The 18,809-nt window shown below is 35.0% G+C and overlaps 1 protein-coding gene across 1 annotated transcript in view; it reads right to left on the reverse strand.

The window, feature by feature from the left end:
* Positions 1-18,809, reverse strand: part of LOC150107790 (5-taurinomethyluridine-[tRNA] synthase subunit MTO1, mitochondrial) — a 309,050-nt gene that overhangs the window by 204,395 nt on the left and 85,846 nt on the right. The gene's annotated exons all lie outside the window — the stretch shown is intronic.

Consider the following 18,809-nt stretch of genomic DNA (forward strand, 5'->3'; position numbering starts at 1 on the left):
ATTACACAAGTAAAAAAAAAAAGTAAAATTATTAAACAATCCTCATCATTTCCTGATATGCACCTTCAGAGATGTACAGAATATGAGAGTACTAGATGAAAAGGCTGCATCATTACTAATTTCCCCTAAACAACTTTGCTCCAAATTAATCTCTTAAGAATCCTATATTACTGTCTCTTATATTTAAGTCTTCTAAGGCACTTCTTATATCAATCAACCTAGATCTTGTTCTTCCTCTGGGCATGGGCGTCAGCAGACGCCCATGCCCAGAGGAAGAACAAGATTTTTGGCAAACGGGGCTCCCCCCCCCAGTGTTTTTTTTTTTTTTTCGAATCAAGAGGTGATTGCAGCTGTAGAAGGGTATTTTGCACATCTTACTGAGAACCACTGCAGGGATGGGATAATCGTGCTGGAGCATCGCTGGAATAAATGTATCAGTGTTAAGGGAGATTACACCCTCTGTCCAAAAAGAAACTGAACTTTTGATAGAAAATAAAACACAGGCCAATTATAATTATTCAAATTATTTATTTCAATCAATATACTCTCTGTCAGCTTCGATGAAGCATTTGGAAATGTCAATTAATTTGTTAAATGAGTTTTTTAAATCAGTTTTGGGGATATTGTTGAGGGTTATGGTTACTGCCGCTTGAACGTTTTCAATGGTGTCGTATTGCTTTTCTTTCATCAGCAAATGAAGTCGAGGGAAGAGAAAGAAGTCACAGGGTGCTAAATCAGGTGAATAGGGCTAGTGATTCAACACACAGACTTGGTTTTTGATCAAAAACTGTCTCAGATCAAAAACAGACACAGGAATTTAAAGAGGCAGTGAAGGAAAAGAAGAAAGTATATCAAAAGTTCCTGGCAAATAAGTCAGCTTGTTCTCTTAGAAAATACAGAGACAAATGTAAGAAAGCTAAACACTGTGTAAAACTAGCTAAACAAAAGTCATGGGAAAACTTTGGTAAGAACATAGAAAATAAATATCAAGAAGGTGGCAATATATTCTGGAGGTTGTTGAAGAATCTCAGAAATGGAGGAAAGAGTGCTGTAAAAGGAATTAGAGATAACAAAGGTGATATGAAAACTGGAGAAAAAGATATCCTTGAAGTATGGAGTAATTACTTCAAAAAATTGCTGAATGAAACTAGCAGTGATGACAACATAGTGATAAAAAAAAACACTGACCAGGCATGCAATAAGGAATACATACCCATGCTTGAAGTAGAAAAAGTCATCAAAAGCAGAAATATGGAAAAGCAGCTGGAGTAGATGATATTAGACCAGAAATGTTCAAGTATGGAGGAATAAAAGTTTTACAGTGGCCACACTGCATAGTTCAGAGGGCCTGGACAGAAGGATGAATTCCAGATGATTGGAGTAGAGCTCTCATAGTACCCATATATAAAAAGGAAAATAAAACTGATTGTGAGAATTAGAGGTATTTCTCTACTGAGTGTTCCTGGTACGATTTATGCCAGTATAATTGAAAACGGTTGAGAAGGATTGTTGAAGAGAAGCTTGGTGAGGAACAAGCTGGATTCAGGACAAATAGAGGCTGTCAGAATCAGATATTCACTTTACAATAAATAGTTGAAAAGTCATGGAAATATAACAAAGATCTGTATTTATGTTTTGTAGATCTGGAAAAAGCATATGACAAGGTGCCAGGAGAGAAGCTATTCAAAACGCTACAGTTGTATGGTGTCAGTGGATCATTATATCAGCAATACTTAGTCTTTATTTGAGTTGTAAGTCAGCAGTTAGAATTGAAGGAAGAAGGGAGATGGTTTAATGTTAAATCTGGTGTCAGACAAGGATGTACATTATCACCTCTGCTATTCATTATCTATATGGATTACATTATGAAGTAAAGTGGTATTAAACCTGATATCAAAAGAGATGTCAACGTCAGCTCCTTGCTTTATGCGGATGATGTTATACTTCTAAATAAATCCACTACAATCTGCAAGATTCCCTGACTAAATTGAATAACTGTTGTAAGAGATATGGAATGAAGGTCAGCAATAAAAAGACAAAGACAATGTAAATAGGTAGAACTGTTGAAAATGTCAACTGTGTTTTGAACAGAAAACCTGTGGAACAAGTAAAATATTTCAGCTACTTAGGCATGATTTTTACTGAAGATGGTAAATTAAATATGGAAATAAACAACAGAATTGACAAAACTGGTATGGCAGGAAGTCAACTGAATAAATTCATATGGAATAAGAGAGAAATTAGTCAGAACACTAAATTAGCTGTATACAAGACAGTGCTCAAACCAGTTTTAACTTATGGATCTAAGAGCTGGGTCAGAAGTATAACACTTGACCAAAGACTAGCGACCACAGATATGGGAGTCCTGAGAAAGATTAGACGAGTGAACAGATGGCATCAATGGCAATATCATATTAAAAACGAGAATATTAGGAAAGAACTTGACATTGTCAGCATCCAGGAATGCGTTAGGAGAGCTAATCTCAGGTGGTATGGTCACTTAAACAGAATTTGCGAGGAAAGATTAGCAAAAGAAGTGTTCTCTGCCAGGTTGGCAGGAAAAAGACCCAGAGGAAAACCAAGATATAGGTGGATTGATACGGTTAAAAGTGTCTTAGAAGATAGATATATAACTATAAGATCTGACAATGTTGTAGCTTTGACAGGTAACAGATTGATTTGGCAGAAAATTGTAGGTAAGAAGTTAGTAATGATGTAAATTTTTCATGTACTACTATCATATCCTATACACTCCTTTAGGGTAAATGTCAGGAATTTGATGATGATGACAAAGAAGGCACAACAAATATCACCCTTTTCAATCACCCGATTAAAATTAACTTAAGTAGTGGAGTACGTCAGGGCGGTGTCTTATCACCTAATCTCTTCACATCTACTCTGGACAGCGTCATTAGAAAAATTGACATGAAAGGTGCAATAAACATTGATAGTGAAATGTTAAATATCCTATTATTCGTTGATGATGTGGTATTCATATTTCACTCACCCACACTCTTAGAATCAACACTGAATAACATAAGCCAGAAATGTCAAAAATTGGATTGGAAATGCATCTGGACAAAACAAGATGGATGAAAAACAAATACTGTAAAGATTATAATATATAGACAGGTTTACACTAGAATATTATATTTTAATTTGCAAATATTTCGGTCTGAAAATAACAGACTATCTTCAGTGGCTAAATAGAAACAGTTTTTTTAACAAGGTGGAATACGAACAATTGATCATTCAAAAGTAGAACGAGCTGCGTGATGTTATATCGTTAAGAATTAAAGGGAAAACATTTTTTATCACAGTAATGATTAAATTAAAGATATTTATTTACAAATTCATATAATAATCTTATTTTATAAATAATATTAGACTAATGTAAGAATTAAAGTCTAAATTTATCCCGAACACCCTGTATATATATATATATATATATATATATATATATTTATTTAAATAGATATTAATGTGTTATCCTGATTAAACTTTCCCATATTTTTGATAAAGATATACAGTCATTTCGATTCAAGTTAGGGCATTCAAGTAAGGTCTCGGCACTTTCTTTAAATAAACGTTTAAATTTATAGCGACATCTGTGTAGGTGGTGAGTCTTGGACCATAGGATGTTGTGGCCTGTCTCTATTCCGTGCTGAACCAATCCAGACTTATCGGATTTGTTGTGCTGAACGTATGATCGATTTTCCTGAATTCTTTTTTCTATAGAGCGTCCTGTTTGTCCAAAGTAGGACAGATTGCAGTTACAAGGAATTTGATACACACCCAGGCAGAGACATAGTCGAGCTTTTATCTTTAGAAGAGGGGAAGTAGGTGGATATTTTGTTAATAGGTATATAAGTGGCTGTTAAATCATATTTCTTCAGAATTCTTGAAATTGGTTCTGAAATCCTGGAAATATAAGGAATTGGCACTTGACATATTGAATCTGTGTTGTTTTGGATTGGCTTGTAAGAATCAAACAGATATTGTGTACTCTTTTCGGAAAAGCCATTTAATTTCATGTGGTGTTTGATAGTTGAAAGTCTTTCTGTAATTCATGAGGAGTTGAACAATTAGTTCTGGCTCGTCAGATTAAACATTTTATGATTCCTGATTTTTGATAAGGATGATGAGCAGATTGTTTGAAAATATAACGTCCAGTGAAAGTGGGTTTTCTGTAAACCGTTGTTAGAATACCTAAAGGTGAACGGATAAGGAGGACATCTAAAAAGGATAACTTGTTGTCTTTTTCAATCTCCATGGTAAACTTAATACGAGGATGTAAGGACTTGATTCTGGCTAAAACGGAAGGTAAGGAATCTGTTATGAGGCCATACTGAAAAGATGTCTTCTATATATCTTGCCCAAAAGGAAGGTTGAGTGAATATAGATGAGAACAGGATGTCTTCTAGATGTTCCAAATAAAAGTTGGCTAGAGCAGGTGAAAGTGGACTTCCCATGGCTGTTCCTTCTACTTGGTTGTAGAATTTGTTTTGACATAAGAAATATCCAGAGTGCATCACGAAATCAAATAATTTTATAATGTCTTGTGGGAAGATGTCAGCAAGTAATTGTAAAGTCTCTTTGAGAGGTAAATTAGTATATAGAGATTCTACATCAAAGCTCACCATAAGATGAGTAGGTTGTAATGAGATATTTTTTAATTTATTTAGGAAATCATAAGAGTTTTTCAAAAAGGAGCATGATTTGCCTATATGTGATTTCAATAATTTCGCTAAATATTTGATTATGCGATGAGTAGGTGAATCAATACAGTCCACTATAGGACGAAGAGGAATATCTGTCTTGTGTATTTTAGGTAGACCATAAAATCTAGGAGGTCTTGCGAAACGAGTTTTTAGCATTTCAATAGTGTCTGCATCCAAACTTATCACCTCATCTAGAAGGGAGTTTAATTTCTTCAGTTGTCTGTTGGTGGGATCGTGATTAAGTTCTTGGTATGTTGAGCAATCTCAAAGTAGAAGAGAAATTTTTCTTCTATAGTTTGAAGAATCCATAATCGCTTTCCCTTTGTCTGCATTAATGATGACAAGGTGACTGTTGCTTCTTAAGGAATGTAGCGATTTCTTTTCAGAAGGAGATATGTTGGAAGGAGGAAGCTTGGCTTTAACACAACAACTTCAACAACTTAAGTTGAAGCGTAAGTTTCAACTTAGAAGCGTAAGTTGCTTCTACGCTTCTTAGAAGACTTCTCTGCTTAGAAGCAACTTCTAAGCAGAGAGAATTAGCCTTTTCACTGAAAAGATGACTAAGGTTCTGTTCGATATTAACCAGGAAATCTAGATATGGAATCTTTTTAGGGACTATAGTGAAATCATGTCCTTTTGAGAGGATGAGTGTTTCACTACTAGTTAAAGGGTGATCGGATACGTTGACGATCCAATTATCTGGAACTTGGAAAGGCTTGATTTGTTTAGAAATAAGAACATTATATTTGCGGTTTAGATGTTAATTCTGTTTTTCATACGAACATTGTATAGAGCATTTAGCCACATTAAGAACTAAGTCAGAAAGATGTGGGTCTAAGTTTGTGGAGATAAAGGAGATAAATGTTAGTAGCAAGATCATGTTTAGCTGCTCTGAGTTGGTTATGGATTAAAGCTAAACTGGTGCTCCTGTAGATATTATGAGCTCCAGGAGATCTGATAGTTTCTTTAATCTTAGCGAAATTAGGAATAATCTTGTTGTGGCGGCATTTTTTCAGAAAGACGATCCTCGCTTGCAACTTACCTTGTATTACTGATAGTTTACCTAATTTACCAGTTTTTTTGGTAAAGTTTCCCCGTGAAGGAATAGAATTTGATTCTTTAGAGAAACTTGTGACATTAAGATTTCAATATATAGACACGTTTACACAAGAATAATATAGAAAAAAGAATTCAGGAACATCAATCATACATTCAGCACAACAAATCCGATAACTCTGGATTGGCTCAGCATGGAATAGAGACAAGCCACAACATCCTCTGGTCCAAGACTCGCATCCTATACAGATGTCACTATAAATTTGAATGTTTATTTAAAGAAAGTGCCGAAGCCTTATTTCAATGCCCTAACTTGAATCGAAATGACTGCATATCTTTATCAAAAATATGGGAAAGTTTAATCAGGATAACACATTAATATATATATATATATATATATGAAAGAATGATCATTAACTCAGTTAACATACATATTTTTATAAAGAATTGCATGACTAGAACCGAGATTTAAGTAAAAAGGGTTTAATATAAAAACACAACTAGTTTCGGCTTGTAACAGCCTTCATCAGGTGACATTATAAAAGAAAGAAAAAAGAAAAAACACTAAAACATTGAAGCTTAAATAAACTATGAACATCATAGAGAGTGTCTATATATAACTGACATTAAATCGACATTAAATCGAACAGCTTTAAATACAATCGTTGTGGTTGTATTTAAAGCTGTTCTTTCGTTAGTTGTATTGTTGGGAAAGTGCGTGCTAGTAGCATCTCGTGAACGGCAGTACATGATTACAGCTGAATGACAATCTGGGAGATTGTAGCTCAAGTTATTATTTAGATGAACAGGACTGAAGATGATTTCTCTAGATTCCATGATTTTTCTCTCTAGTTCATCATTGCAACGGAAGATGTTAGTAGATTTTTCCCAGCAGACTTTGTGACTTTGGTTTTCATCATTAGGATTAGCCGAGAAAAGGATATGACTTGATAATGCACTGGCTCACTGTCTCTTGTAAGTAATGTGAACGTCATTTCCCGTGATTTGCATTTTTTTCTCGGGTAGCATTACTGATTTTCGAATTGATTTCTGTGGAAATCTGCGCATTTCTGTTCCCAGATGGAGTCGCTTTTGGCTGTAGTTTCGTTTCTGCCATCACAGTGACCTGCACACTTGCAGCAGTAATGTAGTGATGAGCGATACCGTGATTTTTCAATCACAGTATGAATTAATATCGCAAAATTTGTGCTACGTAATTTAGTGTGCAAAAGTTGCTTTCAAGTTGCGGTGATGGATTATCCATGTTAGTAACATGGAGAAAAGAGACAGAAAATGTATTTTGGTAGAAGAAAAGATGGCAATTCTGTGACATGTAGATTGACATGCCGGAACACGTGTGCATTTAGCAAAAGATCTTGGACTCTCTGTGTCCACTTTGAACACGATAGTAAAAAACAGGTCAAGCATTGAACTCAATGCAAAGCAATCTGGTGCTATGTCAAAAAAAAAAAAAAAAATCAACAATTAAAGATTTTTTTAAAATAGATAAATGTAAGTAATTGTAAATTCATTTATTTTCAATTATAAAATTTTGTAATCGAGTATGTAGACTCACATACTAGCAGTAAGTCATCTTTTAGCCTTTTTTAAATGTTTTTTTACATTTCCTACTATTTACATTTTTTTCCATCAGTCCCCTGAAAAGTGTAAGAAAAGGGGTTTTACTGTGTGTGTGTGTGTGTGTGTGTATATATATATATATATATATATATATATATTTTTTTTTTTTTTTTTTAATTTAGACTTTAATTCTTACATTAGTCTAATGTTATTTATAAATTAAGATTAGTATATGAATTTGTGAATTAATATCTTTAGTTTAATCATTACTCTGATAAAAAATGTTTTCCTCTCTTTAATACTTAGCGATATAACATCACGTGGCTCGTTCCACTTTTGAATGATCAAAATTGTTGATGTTCCACCTTGTTAAAAAACTGTTCCTACGTAGCCACTGAAGATGGTCTGTTATTTTCAGACTGAAATATTTGGCAAAAATATTAAAATATAATATTCTTGTGTAAACGTGCCTATATATTATAATCTTAATGTCACAAGTTTCTCTAAAGAATCAAAAACTGTAAAGATTATACAATCACTCTAGAATTAATATAAAATTAATATTATTTTCATCAAAAAAGTTGAAGATTACATCTACCTCAGCCAGTCCATAAAAATGAATAATGACATATCAAATGAAATAGCAAGGAGAAAAAGAGCTGCTTGGATAGCCTTCAACAAAATAAAATCAACAATTACCAACCAAAACATAGATATAAAAATAAGAGCCCCTCTTTTCAATAGTCACATCTTACTAGCATTAACTTATGGCAGTGAAACATGGAACACAACTTTAAAAGAAGAATCCATAGAGTCCATAAATTGTGTAAAATGAATGCTGATCACCATGTAAAATTAAAGGAAAAGATTCTGCTGCTGTTCCTACCATTATATCTTGAAATTTTTTCTATTCCTCACCTACATTATCTGAAGTTAACTCATGGGTCTTGGACCTGATCTGAAACTTCAATCCTTGCTTTACTTCAGTCCGTTTTGGTGTTCACAGCTTCAGCTTTTTATCTCTTTTTTTTCATGCACATCTCAAAGATGGTGGCTAGAAGCCTAAGGTCTCCATCTAAAGCAAACAGAAGGCAAAACTTTGATATCCATGACACCCTGCTCCATTCTTTATCAAGGATGAAATACTCTATTACTCATTTTTGTTCACCATCCCAACTATATCTTGTAATTCTGTGGCTTTGTCTTTTCTGAACCAAGCTGTTTCCAATTTTGCTATCATTTCTGAGGCAAAAATCTAATATAACCTTTGTCCTTCCTCATTTCTCTGACCAAAACCAAATGGGCCCAAATTTTATTCTGCCCCTGTTCTTTCTTCTCCAACCTGTGCATTAAAGTTATTACACTTATTTTGAATAATATCCTCGAAATGTTCCTCAAATGATGTCTTTTCCTCTATATTTAACCCTTGTAGTTGTAGTGGATAAGTGAGATTCATTTTCTGTTACATTCAAATACAAGTCTCACTATCAAAAGTCCCGAAGGTGGTGAATAGATTATTATTACTATTATTATTATTTACAGTATCTCCATGGAGTCTGGAGACTCATCATGGGAGACCCAAATCAACCGTCATACACACAAATCCTATCATACCTCTCCTTGAATCCAATCACCATCAGAAGAATTCACAATCAATTCTGGCAATCCATTCCACTCACTCACTCACCACTCTTCATGCAAACAATCTGGTCTGCCAAACACCTACTAACACACTCCTACATAACTTCCACAGATGGCCCCTAGTTCTCTGACTATTTGTCATATATTGAAAAATTTCACTGGCATCAATTTTATAAAACCTCTTTAATATCTAAAAAGTTTCTATCATGTTCTCTCCTTCCACCTATCAACTAAACTTTGTAACCCACAAATCAAGCTATCCTCGTAGGGAGTATTCCACAGACCTGTCACCATCTTGGTCACTAGTCTCTGAATCTTTTCGACCGTCTCTTGGTCCCCAAAGAAATCCAGGTGACCAAATCTGTGCACAGTAGTCAACATGTGGCAGAATCATAGCCTTATAAAGAATGATAATAATAACTTCCCTATCTTTACTTGTTAGTGTTTTTCAACATCCAAATAATTTGTTGAGCTATTTTACCAACTTTTGTGATATGCCCTTCTGAACTTTTAACTCTTTGTTCACCATTATCCCCAATCCATTTCCTGCAAACCATTACAATCAATATGATAAACCATATGCAACCTTTTCAACCCAAAGTGCATAACCTTACATTTTTTGCAACATTAAATTAATAAACATTATCCTTTGCCCACAATGCCAATTTATTTAAATCATCCTGCAGGATATCTACACCACCTTTATCAACTCTTGCTCTTCCCAGTTTTGCATCATCAGTAAACAACTGAATATCCCATCTTAAATCTATCCCAATGTCATTGATATAAAAATTAAAGAGTAGTGGCCCTGGTACCAAACCCTGAGGTACTCCACTAGTCACCATCATTCTCCTAGGCTCCACTCCAGCGTATACTACTCTATGGTGTCTGTTCATCAGCCATCCCCCTATCCATGCTACTAGCTCATATCCATTCCCATCCTCTCTAGTTTTTGTAATAATTTTTTGTGTGGTATTCTGTCAAATGACTTGGCAAGGTCGAGCAGTATCATGGTGTAGCCATTGCTTTTATCCAATTCTGCTGTCACTTTATTATAAAATGTGAATAAGTTACTAAGACAGAACCTACTCTTTACACAGCCATGCTGCCCACTATAGAGTATGACATCCCGACCCAACCACTGTTGTATTTTACCTCTCACCAACTTTTGCAATATCTTAACAACCACTCTCGATATATATTGGTCCGTAGTTTGCTACCTCTATCTTGGAGCCACCTTTTTGCAATGGTATTATCTTACCTCTTTCCACTCCTTTGGAGCCCTACCAGAGATGAGACTTAGATTGAACAACTTTGTCTGAAGCAATGCCAATTCTCTTGCACATTCATATAGTACATGGGATGATATGCCATCCAGTCCCACTGCTGTGTTCACATTCATATTTTTTAATATGATGAACACCTCCTGTTCATCTACTTCAATGTTGATATGCATCTCTGTAACGTCTGTAACATCAACAACTGTAAAATCACCACCTGGATGATACACCTTTGCAAAACGATCGCTCAGCAACTCGACTATTTTTTTGGTTCAGTCACCTTCCTACCATGAGCATTGTTTAAAGTCATTCAGAATTGAACTTGATACAGAAATTCATGGAGTTCATTTTATTTTGAAGTTGTAATAATTCTGCATCTGAGTGTGACTATGCTGTCAACATATTGTCAGCAGGAAGCCAAATAATGGCTTTTTGCTGATGAAGAAGTAAATAAAAGGGTATACATAGTTGTTTTACACCAGGAACTATTTGTGAGAAGTTCTTCCCTGTACTGTTTTCATTTATATAGCTGGTTTTATAAAAATGTTGTATTTCTAAATAAAACAAACTGCATGTACTCCTATATCAAGATTATATTAGTTGGAGCATAATCTGACTATATAATATCAAATGATTATTAAATTCAGTATTTAATCTCATCATTATTAGCTTTCCCTTTTCTCCAATTTTTTCTCAAAATATGACGAACTATGTATAGGATTATATGTATAGGATTTATCTGCTACTTAAATCTCAAACCAGAACTAGCTTTCACTTTTTCTTCATGATTTACTTTTCTCCCTTGACCAGAATCTTTGTGGGACATAGATAGCAACTTTAATAATAGATAACCAGGTACTGACTTGTATGTTTTTTATTTACAATACATGTATTTCCTCAACATGTTTTGCTGTCTATATGGCCTAACAGCATCTTCAAGAGGTTGCTTAACATAAGTAAAAAACCAACTAAACAATAAATGTTTTCAACAGCTGCTAATATTTATGCCAGCAATCACATATACAGAATTTACACAACAATGTAGAAACTGCACACAGCATGCCTAATGATACTGTGATTGAATTATCATGCCAGCCTTTTCAATTTATAGATATTAGGGGCTGTTGGAAAACTTTTTTTTTTGTTTTTTTTATTTATGTTAAACACCCTTATATTCCTTATATTCCTAATATGTATTCCTTATATGCTATATGAGTCTTTTTCCCAGTTATTCAGCTTCGAATGGTATAATAGGGTGGATATCTCAACATTCTTCTTTCTGGTTCAATGGTGAAAACCGTTATCTGTCTCTTATTTCTTGCTAGCCACACCATCTTAGCTGTCTTCAATGGAAATGAAATAGTAAATAATTTTGAATATATGTTTTTTAAGCTAAAATGTCTCGTATTATCTCTACAGTTAATGTTATCAATATGATATAAATTTGCATTTATGTGACAAATTCAGCATAACGAATTAAATTAATTATTTAAAGAGCCTGTGTAGCTCAGTGGATGTGGCATTTGCACACCACAGCGCTTGGCCACACGAAGGAAGACATGATTTCGAGTCTAGTCGGCGACTAGAGGAAATTTTTCTAAGCCTTTTTCCAACCGGTTCCAGAGTTAGTTGATCTCTGACATGGGCAAGAGGGTTTTTTCCTCCTGGAAACTCGGGTTTTTTGTCCCGTAAACTCAAGAAAATCAACCTAGAACCAACATTATTTCAGACATTAAAATACGAGCGTTAGGGTTAGGGACCACGAGATGGCGGCACTTGTTGAGCCCTCACTCTTCGCTGCATGCCGCTAAATTAGTGATAGCCTTTGGCCAACTATCTCTGATTGGGTAACAGTGGAGATTGAACTGCCCACTCAGTCTCCAAAAGTTAGATAGGGCTAAAAACGGCCTCGCCTACTCCCTATATATACAGGAATAAAAAGGCATTAGCTGATTTTTATTTTTATTATTTTTTTTATTGCATGATAGGGCAATAAACACAGTTAAGAAAAATACCCAACACCTATATGTCATGAAATGTTAATCAATGAATAAAGCAAATTAAACAAATAATTTTTTTATTTTTATTTTTTTTTTTATTTTGGGGGTGCTTATGGGTCAAAGCTGTATAACTGAGAGGAGACCTCCACATAGCCTTTAAAGGAATGCGGAGAACCGACCAGGGCTTCTGACCTAATGTCCAATCCTCACCTTCTCTTCACACTTCACTCATGATGCACCCTGTTGGGTATCGACTTGGATACTGAACGAACGAGGATGGGCGCAATTTGGGATTTAGCCGACCAAATTGGTTAAATCATTGGTTAAACCAAAATAAAAAATGATGGTACAACATGACAAATAATTTTTTATTAATGTAATTCCGAACAACTGAAATTACTGAGTTTATTATTTCCAAAACTCCTTAACATATATATTTGTGTGTGTGTGTGAAGATTGATTTACTCAGTTGTTATACATTTTTATAAAAAGATTGAACGACTAGATCCGAGAGAAATGAATAAAGTTTATTATTACTAAACAACTAGTTTCAGCTTGTTTCAGCCTTCGTCAGGTGCACATTAAAAAAGAAGAAATAAAAAACATGGAGGAAATAACTGTAAACAACATGAGAAATAAGTGTATATATTAAAAGAAACATATATTAACTACAATGAAAATTATTTAATTGTAAATATTTCATCCTAAGTATCTTAGGACATCATCAGTACAGTAGTTTAAAATAATAACAAATAACATACAGTTAGGGTGCATGATTACAATAGAATCTCATTAAATGAGCGTAACGTGTTACAATAAAATAAAAAATAAATAACTATAAATATTTAACACAATTTTGTATGACAATTTCCCATACTTTAGGAATAGTAAGAACGTTGTTGCGGCTTAAGTTTGGTCTGTGTAGTAGTGCTTCAGAACTTTCTTTGTATAAATGTTCATGTTTATATAAAGATCTATGTAAAAGTTTAGACTTTTCCCAATGGATCCTATGGTTTGGATTTTCAATTCCGTGTTGAGAGAGGTCAGACTGTTGCAGTTTAAAAAGACGAATGTGGTCTTGATGTTCCGAGATGCGTTTCTGAACAGACCTACCTGTCTGTCCAAAGTAAGACAATTTGCATGAGCATGGGATTTCATAAACGCCAGGCAACATCAAAGGTGAGAGTTTGTCCTTAGGAGTGGTCTTGATCGAAACATCAAGACCACATTCATCTTTTTAAACCACAAAAATCTGGCCTCTCTCAACACGGAATTGAAAATCCAAACCATAGAATCCATTGGGAAAAGTCTAAACTTTTACGTAGATCTTTATATAAACATGAACGTTTATACAAAGAAAGTTCTGAAGCCCTACTACACAGACCAAACTTAAACCGCAACGACGTTCTTACTATTCCTAAAGTATCGGAAATTGTCATACAAAATTGTGTTAAATAATTATTATTATTTTTTTTTTTGTAACACATTATGCACATTTAATGAGATTCTATTGTAATCATGCACCCTAACTGCATGCTATTCCTATTATTGTTTTTAACTACTAAACTGATGATGTCCTAAGATACTTAGGATGAAATATTTACAATTAAATAATTTTCACTGTGGTTAACATGTGTGTTTATAATCGCACATTATGATCGCACCACAGGTTTCGTTTTTTAAAAAAGTGTATATATATTTCAACTTTGAAATGTTGAAGTCTGCGCATTCAAAATTGTTCCCTCGTTGGCTTCATTGTTGGGTGTATGCATGCGTATAGCATCTCGTGAACGCCAGTATTTGACCACAGCACAATGACAATCTGAAAGGTTGTAACTCAGGTTGTTGTTGAGACGTAGGGGGTTGAGAATGCTTTCCTTTGATTCTATTATCTTCCTTTCTGATTCATCATGGCAACGGAAAATGTTATTAGACTTGTCCCATAGGACTGTATGACTAGGGTTTTCTTCATTAGAATTGGCCGAGAATAGAACATGACTAGACAAAGCACTGGCTCGCGTTCTCTTATAAGTGATGTCACTCTTGTGCTCCTCAATGCGTAACTCGATTGACTTCTCGGTTTGGCCAAAGTAAGGTATGTCACTGTTGCACCAGATCTGGTAAACACCAGGATATTTAAGATTATGATGTCTAGGTTTCGATGGCTCACTAGGGAATGGATTTTAGGAAGAGGAGTAAATAAAGTTCTTATGTTATATTTCCTAAGAACCATGGCTAATTTGGGTGAGACAGAGCTTATGTATGGAATAGAAATATTACCTTTTACACTATTGGTCTCTTCATTATGGTGACTGGGAGGATTAAATAGGAATTTATCAGTAGTTTTTTGAGAATAATCATTTAGCTGAAAAGTAGACCTGAGAAAATTCAGAGTTCTATCTCATCATCAAGAAGAGAGCGAGCACGATGTCCTAGAGTAGAAATGATTCCAAACTTCTGAGGAGGATAATGGTGGGAATAACCGTGGAGATATTTGTTAGTGTGGGTAGGTTTTCTGTAAATCGAGATTTTAAGTTTTGCTGAGGAACAGGTCAGTTTGATGTCCAAAAAAGAACAATTAGCTTCAAACTCAGCTGCAAATTTTGATTTGGTGTTGATTATTTAGATGTTCAAGGAAGTTCAGGAAAGATTCACGGCCATGGCTCCAAATCAGGAAAATGTCATCAGTATATATATCTTCTCCAAATTCTTGGTTTTAAAGGATAGGAAGAGATGGCTTTAACTTCCAGATCTTCTAGACCAGGGGTCGGCAACCTGCAGCTCGCGAGCCACATGCGGCTCTTTGGATGAGAAGCTGCGGCTCTTTAGTTCCATACGCAAATATTATTTATTTTATCAAAAAAAAAAAAAATTTAAAAATCGTTCTGAATCGATTAACGAGGATTAGGCACCGATTCTATCTCTTAGCCACTTGTACTCGCTTTTCACCGCACCCCTCCCCCGTGACACGCATCATCACTGTCGTCAGTCCGTCGGAAGCTCTCGGAAGTTTATATGTTTGGCAATTTTCATTGATTTCGGCATAGCTGGGCATAACACCTTTACTCGTAAACTAAGTATCTAATATTTGTAGTATCTAACAAACTAGAGGGGAAGATATAGCGAATGCCGTGCAAAAATGCCTTGAAGACAATAAGATCTTGTGGCTCTTTAAAAACTTTTTAAAATTTTGTGGCTCTTTAAAAACTTTGAAATTTTGTAAATTGTAATTTTTGACTCTTCCGACTCAAAAGGTTGCCGACCCCGGTTCTAGACAGATGTTAGAAAGTACAGGAGACAACAGATTACCCATTACAAGACCATGATTCTGTTTATAGATGGCATCCTAAGTTGATGCAATGAGTAAGGAAGGCCATGATCTTTTTAGATAATTTATCCTTCAGTAGAACAAGAACTTCGTCTGTAGGAACACTGGTGAATAAGGAGACTATGTCAAAGCTTGCCATGATTTCATCTTCCTTAATAAATATTTTTTATACATGATACAAAAATCTGCAGAGTTTTTAATAAAGGACGATGACTTACTGGAAAAACATTTGAGAGATTTTGCCAGTTGGAGAGTCAATTCCTTCTTCGATAGGTCGAAGTGGGGTATTTACCTTGTGAATTTTAGGTAGTCCATATAATCGTGGAATAAGCGGATGGAGAGAACAAAGAGAAAGGTGAATGTTTCTAGGTAGTTCAGAGGTGGTTCTCAGTAAATTACTGGTCGGGTTGTGGAGTTCACGAGTGGGATCTCTTTCGAGAATCGAGTAAATGTCACTCCGTAACAATTCCATCATCTTATTTTGATATTCATCAATGTTAAGAACAACTGTGGTGTTGCCTTTATCTGCAGGGAAGAATAATTATATTTTTGTTTTTTGTAACTTCTTAAGAGCCTGTCGTTCTGATGAAGAGATATTGTCTATAGGGGGTTTGGCGTTATTGATGATGAAAATGGATTCAATGCAGAGTAGGTTTGCCTCTTAGTTAGGAAGAAAGGAGATAGCTTTTTCTATCTTAGTAAGTACAGAATCTTTTGGAATAGATCTAGGAGAATAAAACAAAATTTAGGCCTTTATTGAGGATACTTTTCTCTGCATCGGAAAGATTATAAGTTATAATTTGTTAATCACAACTTTGTCAGGATGGAGGTGTGGTTTCAAAGAAGTCAAATTACTTTATGTTTTTAAGGGCTTCGAATTTTTTAATAAGTTTCAATTTATTGTCATTTTGAATTTTGATGGCTTGAGAATCACTTCTCACTCTAATAAGATTCCAACTGTCACTACCTAGAGATTGTTCAATTTACTGAGATAACATGATTTTTTTGCTAAATAAAAAAGTCAGCGTGTGTATTGTATCAAATATCCTCTCGGCAAGAAGATCTAACTTTGCTCTATGATAAATCCTTTTAGCTCATCTCGTTTTAATGTTTTCTTTCATCATCATCATCATCATCAAATTCCTGCCATGTACCCTCAAGGGGTGTACAGGATATGACAGTACTACATGAAAAAATTACATCATTACTAACTTCCTATCTACAATTTTCCTCCAAATCAGTCTGTTACTTGTCAAGACTCCAACATTATCAGATCTTATATTTCTATCGTCTAAGGCACTTTGTACCGTATCAATCCACCTATATCTTGGTCTTCCTCTGGGTCGTTTTCCTGCCAACCTGGTAGAGAACACTTGTTTTGCTAATCTTTCCTCTCCCATTCTATTTAAGTGACCATACCATCTGAGATTAGCTCTGCTAACGCATTCCTGGATGCTGACAATGTCAAGTTCTTTCCTAATATCCTCATTTTTAATATGATATTGCCATTGATGCCATCTGTTCACGCCTCTAATCTTTCTCAGGACTCTCATATCTGCGGTCTCTAGTCTTTGGTCAAGTGTTTTACTTCTGACCCAGCTCTCAGATCCATAAGTTAAAATTGGTTTGAACACAGTCTTGTATACAGCTAATTTAGTGTTCCGACTAATTTCTTTCTTATTCCATATGAATTTATTCAATTGACTTCCCACGATACCAGCTTTGCTGATTCTGTTGTCTATTTCTATATTTAGTTTACCATCTTCAGTAAAAATTGTGCCTAAGTAGCTGAAATGTTTTACTTGTTCCACAGGTTCTCCATTCACAACACAGTTGACATTTTCAATGATTCTGCCTATTTTCATTGTCTTTGTCTTTTTATTGCTGACCTTCATACCATATCTATTACAACAGCTATTCAATTTAGTCAGAGAATCTTGCAGACTTGTAGCGGATTTATTTAGAAGTATAACATCATCCGCATAAAGCAAAGAGCTGACATTAACATCTCCAATTTTGATATCATGTTTAATACCACTTTCCTTCATAATGTGATCCATATAGATAATGAATAACAGAGGGGATAATGTACATCCTTGTCTCACACCAGATTTAACATTAAACCATCTTCCTGTACTTCCTTCAATTCTAACTGCTGACTCACAACTCAAATAAAGACTAAGTATTGCTTGATATAATGCCCCATTGACACCATATAACTGCAGCGTATTGAATAGCTTCTCTCTTGGCACCTTGTCATATGCCTTTTCCAAATCGACAAAACTTAAATACAGATCTTTGTTATATTCCCATGCTTTCTCGACTATTTGTCGTAAAGTGAAGATCTGATCCTGACAGCCTCTATTTGGCCTGAATCCAGCTTGTTCTTCACCAAGCTTTTCTTCCACAATTCTTCTCAACCGTTTCTCAAGTATACTTGCATAGATCTTGCCAGGAACACTCAGTAGGGAAATACCTCTGTAATTCTCACATTCAGTTTTATTTCCCTTTTTATATATGGGTACTATGAGAGCTCTACTCCAATCATCGGGAATTCGTCCCTCTGTCCAGGCTTTCTGAACTATGCAGTGCAGCCACTGTAAGACTCTTATACCACCATACTTCAGCATTTCTGGTCGAATATCATCTACTCCTGCTGCCTTTCCACATTTCAAGCCTTTGATGGCTTTTTCTACTTCAAGTATGGATATGTATTCCTGACTGCATGCCTGGTCAGTGTTTTTTATCACTGTGCTGTCATCACTGCTTGTTTCATTTAGCAGTTTTTCAAAGTAATTACTCCATACTTCAAGGATATCTTTTTCTCCTGTTTTCATGTCACCTTTATCATCTGTAATTCCTTTTACAGCACACTTTCCTCCATTCCTAAGCTTCTTCAACAACCTCCAGAATATTTTGCCACCTTCTTGATATTTATTTTCTATATTCTTGCCAAAGTCCTCCCATGACTTTTGTTTAGCTAGTTTTACACACTGTTTAGCTTTCTTACATTTGTCTCTGTATTCTGTAAGAGTAAAAGCTGACTTATTTGCCAGGAACTTTTGATATGCTTTCTTCTTTTCCTTCACTGCCTCTTTAACTTCCTGTGTCCACCAGGGAGTTCTGATTTTTTTATCTTTGCACACAACCTCACCACATGCCTCTCTGGCAGAATCAATCAATGTTTCCTTCAGAGTTTGCC

Source organism: Typopeltis vanoorti, chromosome 4 (genome assembly GCF_054136105.1).
Source record: "Typopeltis vanoorti isolate ZY-2024b chromosome 4, IOZ_Tvanoo_1.0, whole genome shotgun sequence".
Taxonomy (NCBI): domain Eukaryota; kingdom Metazoa; phylum Arthropoda; class Arachnida; order Uropygi; family Thelyphonidae; genus Typopeltis; species Typopeltis vanoorti.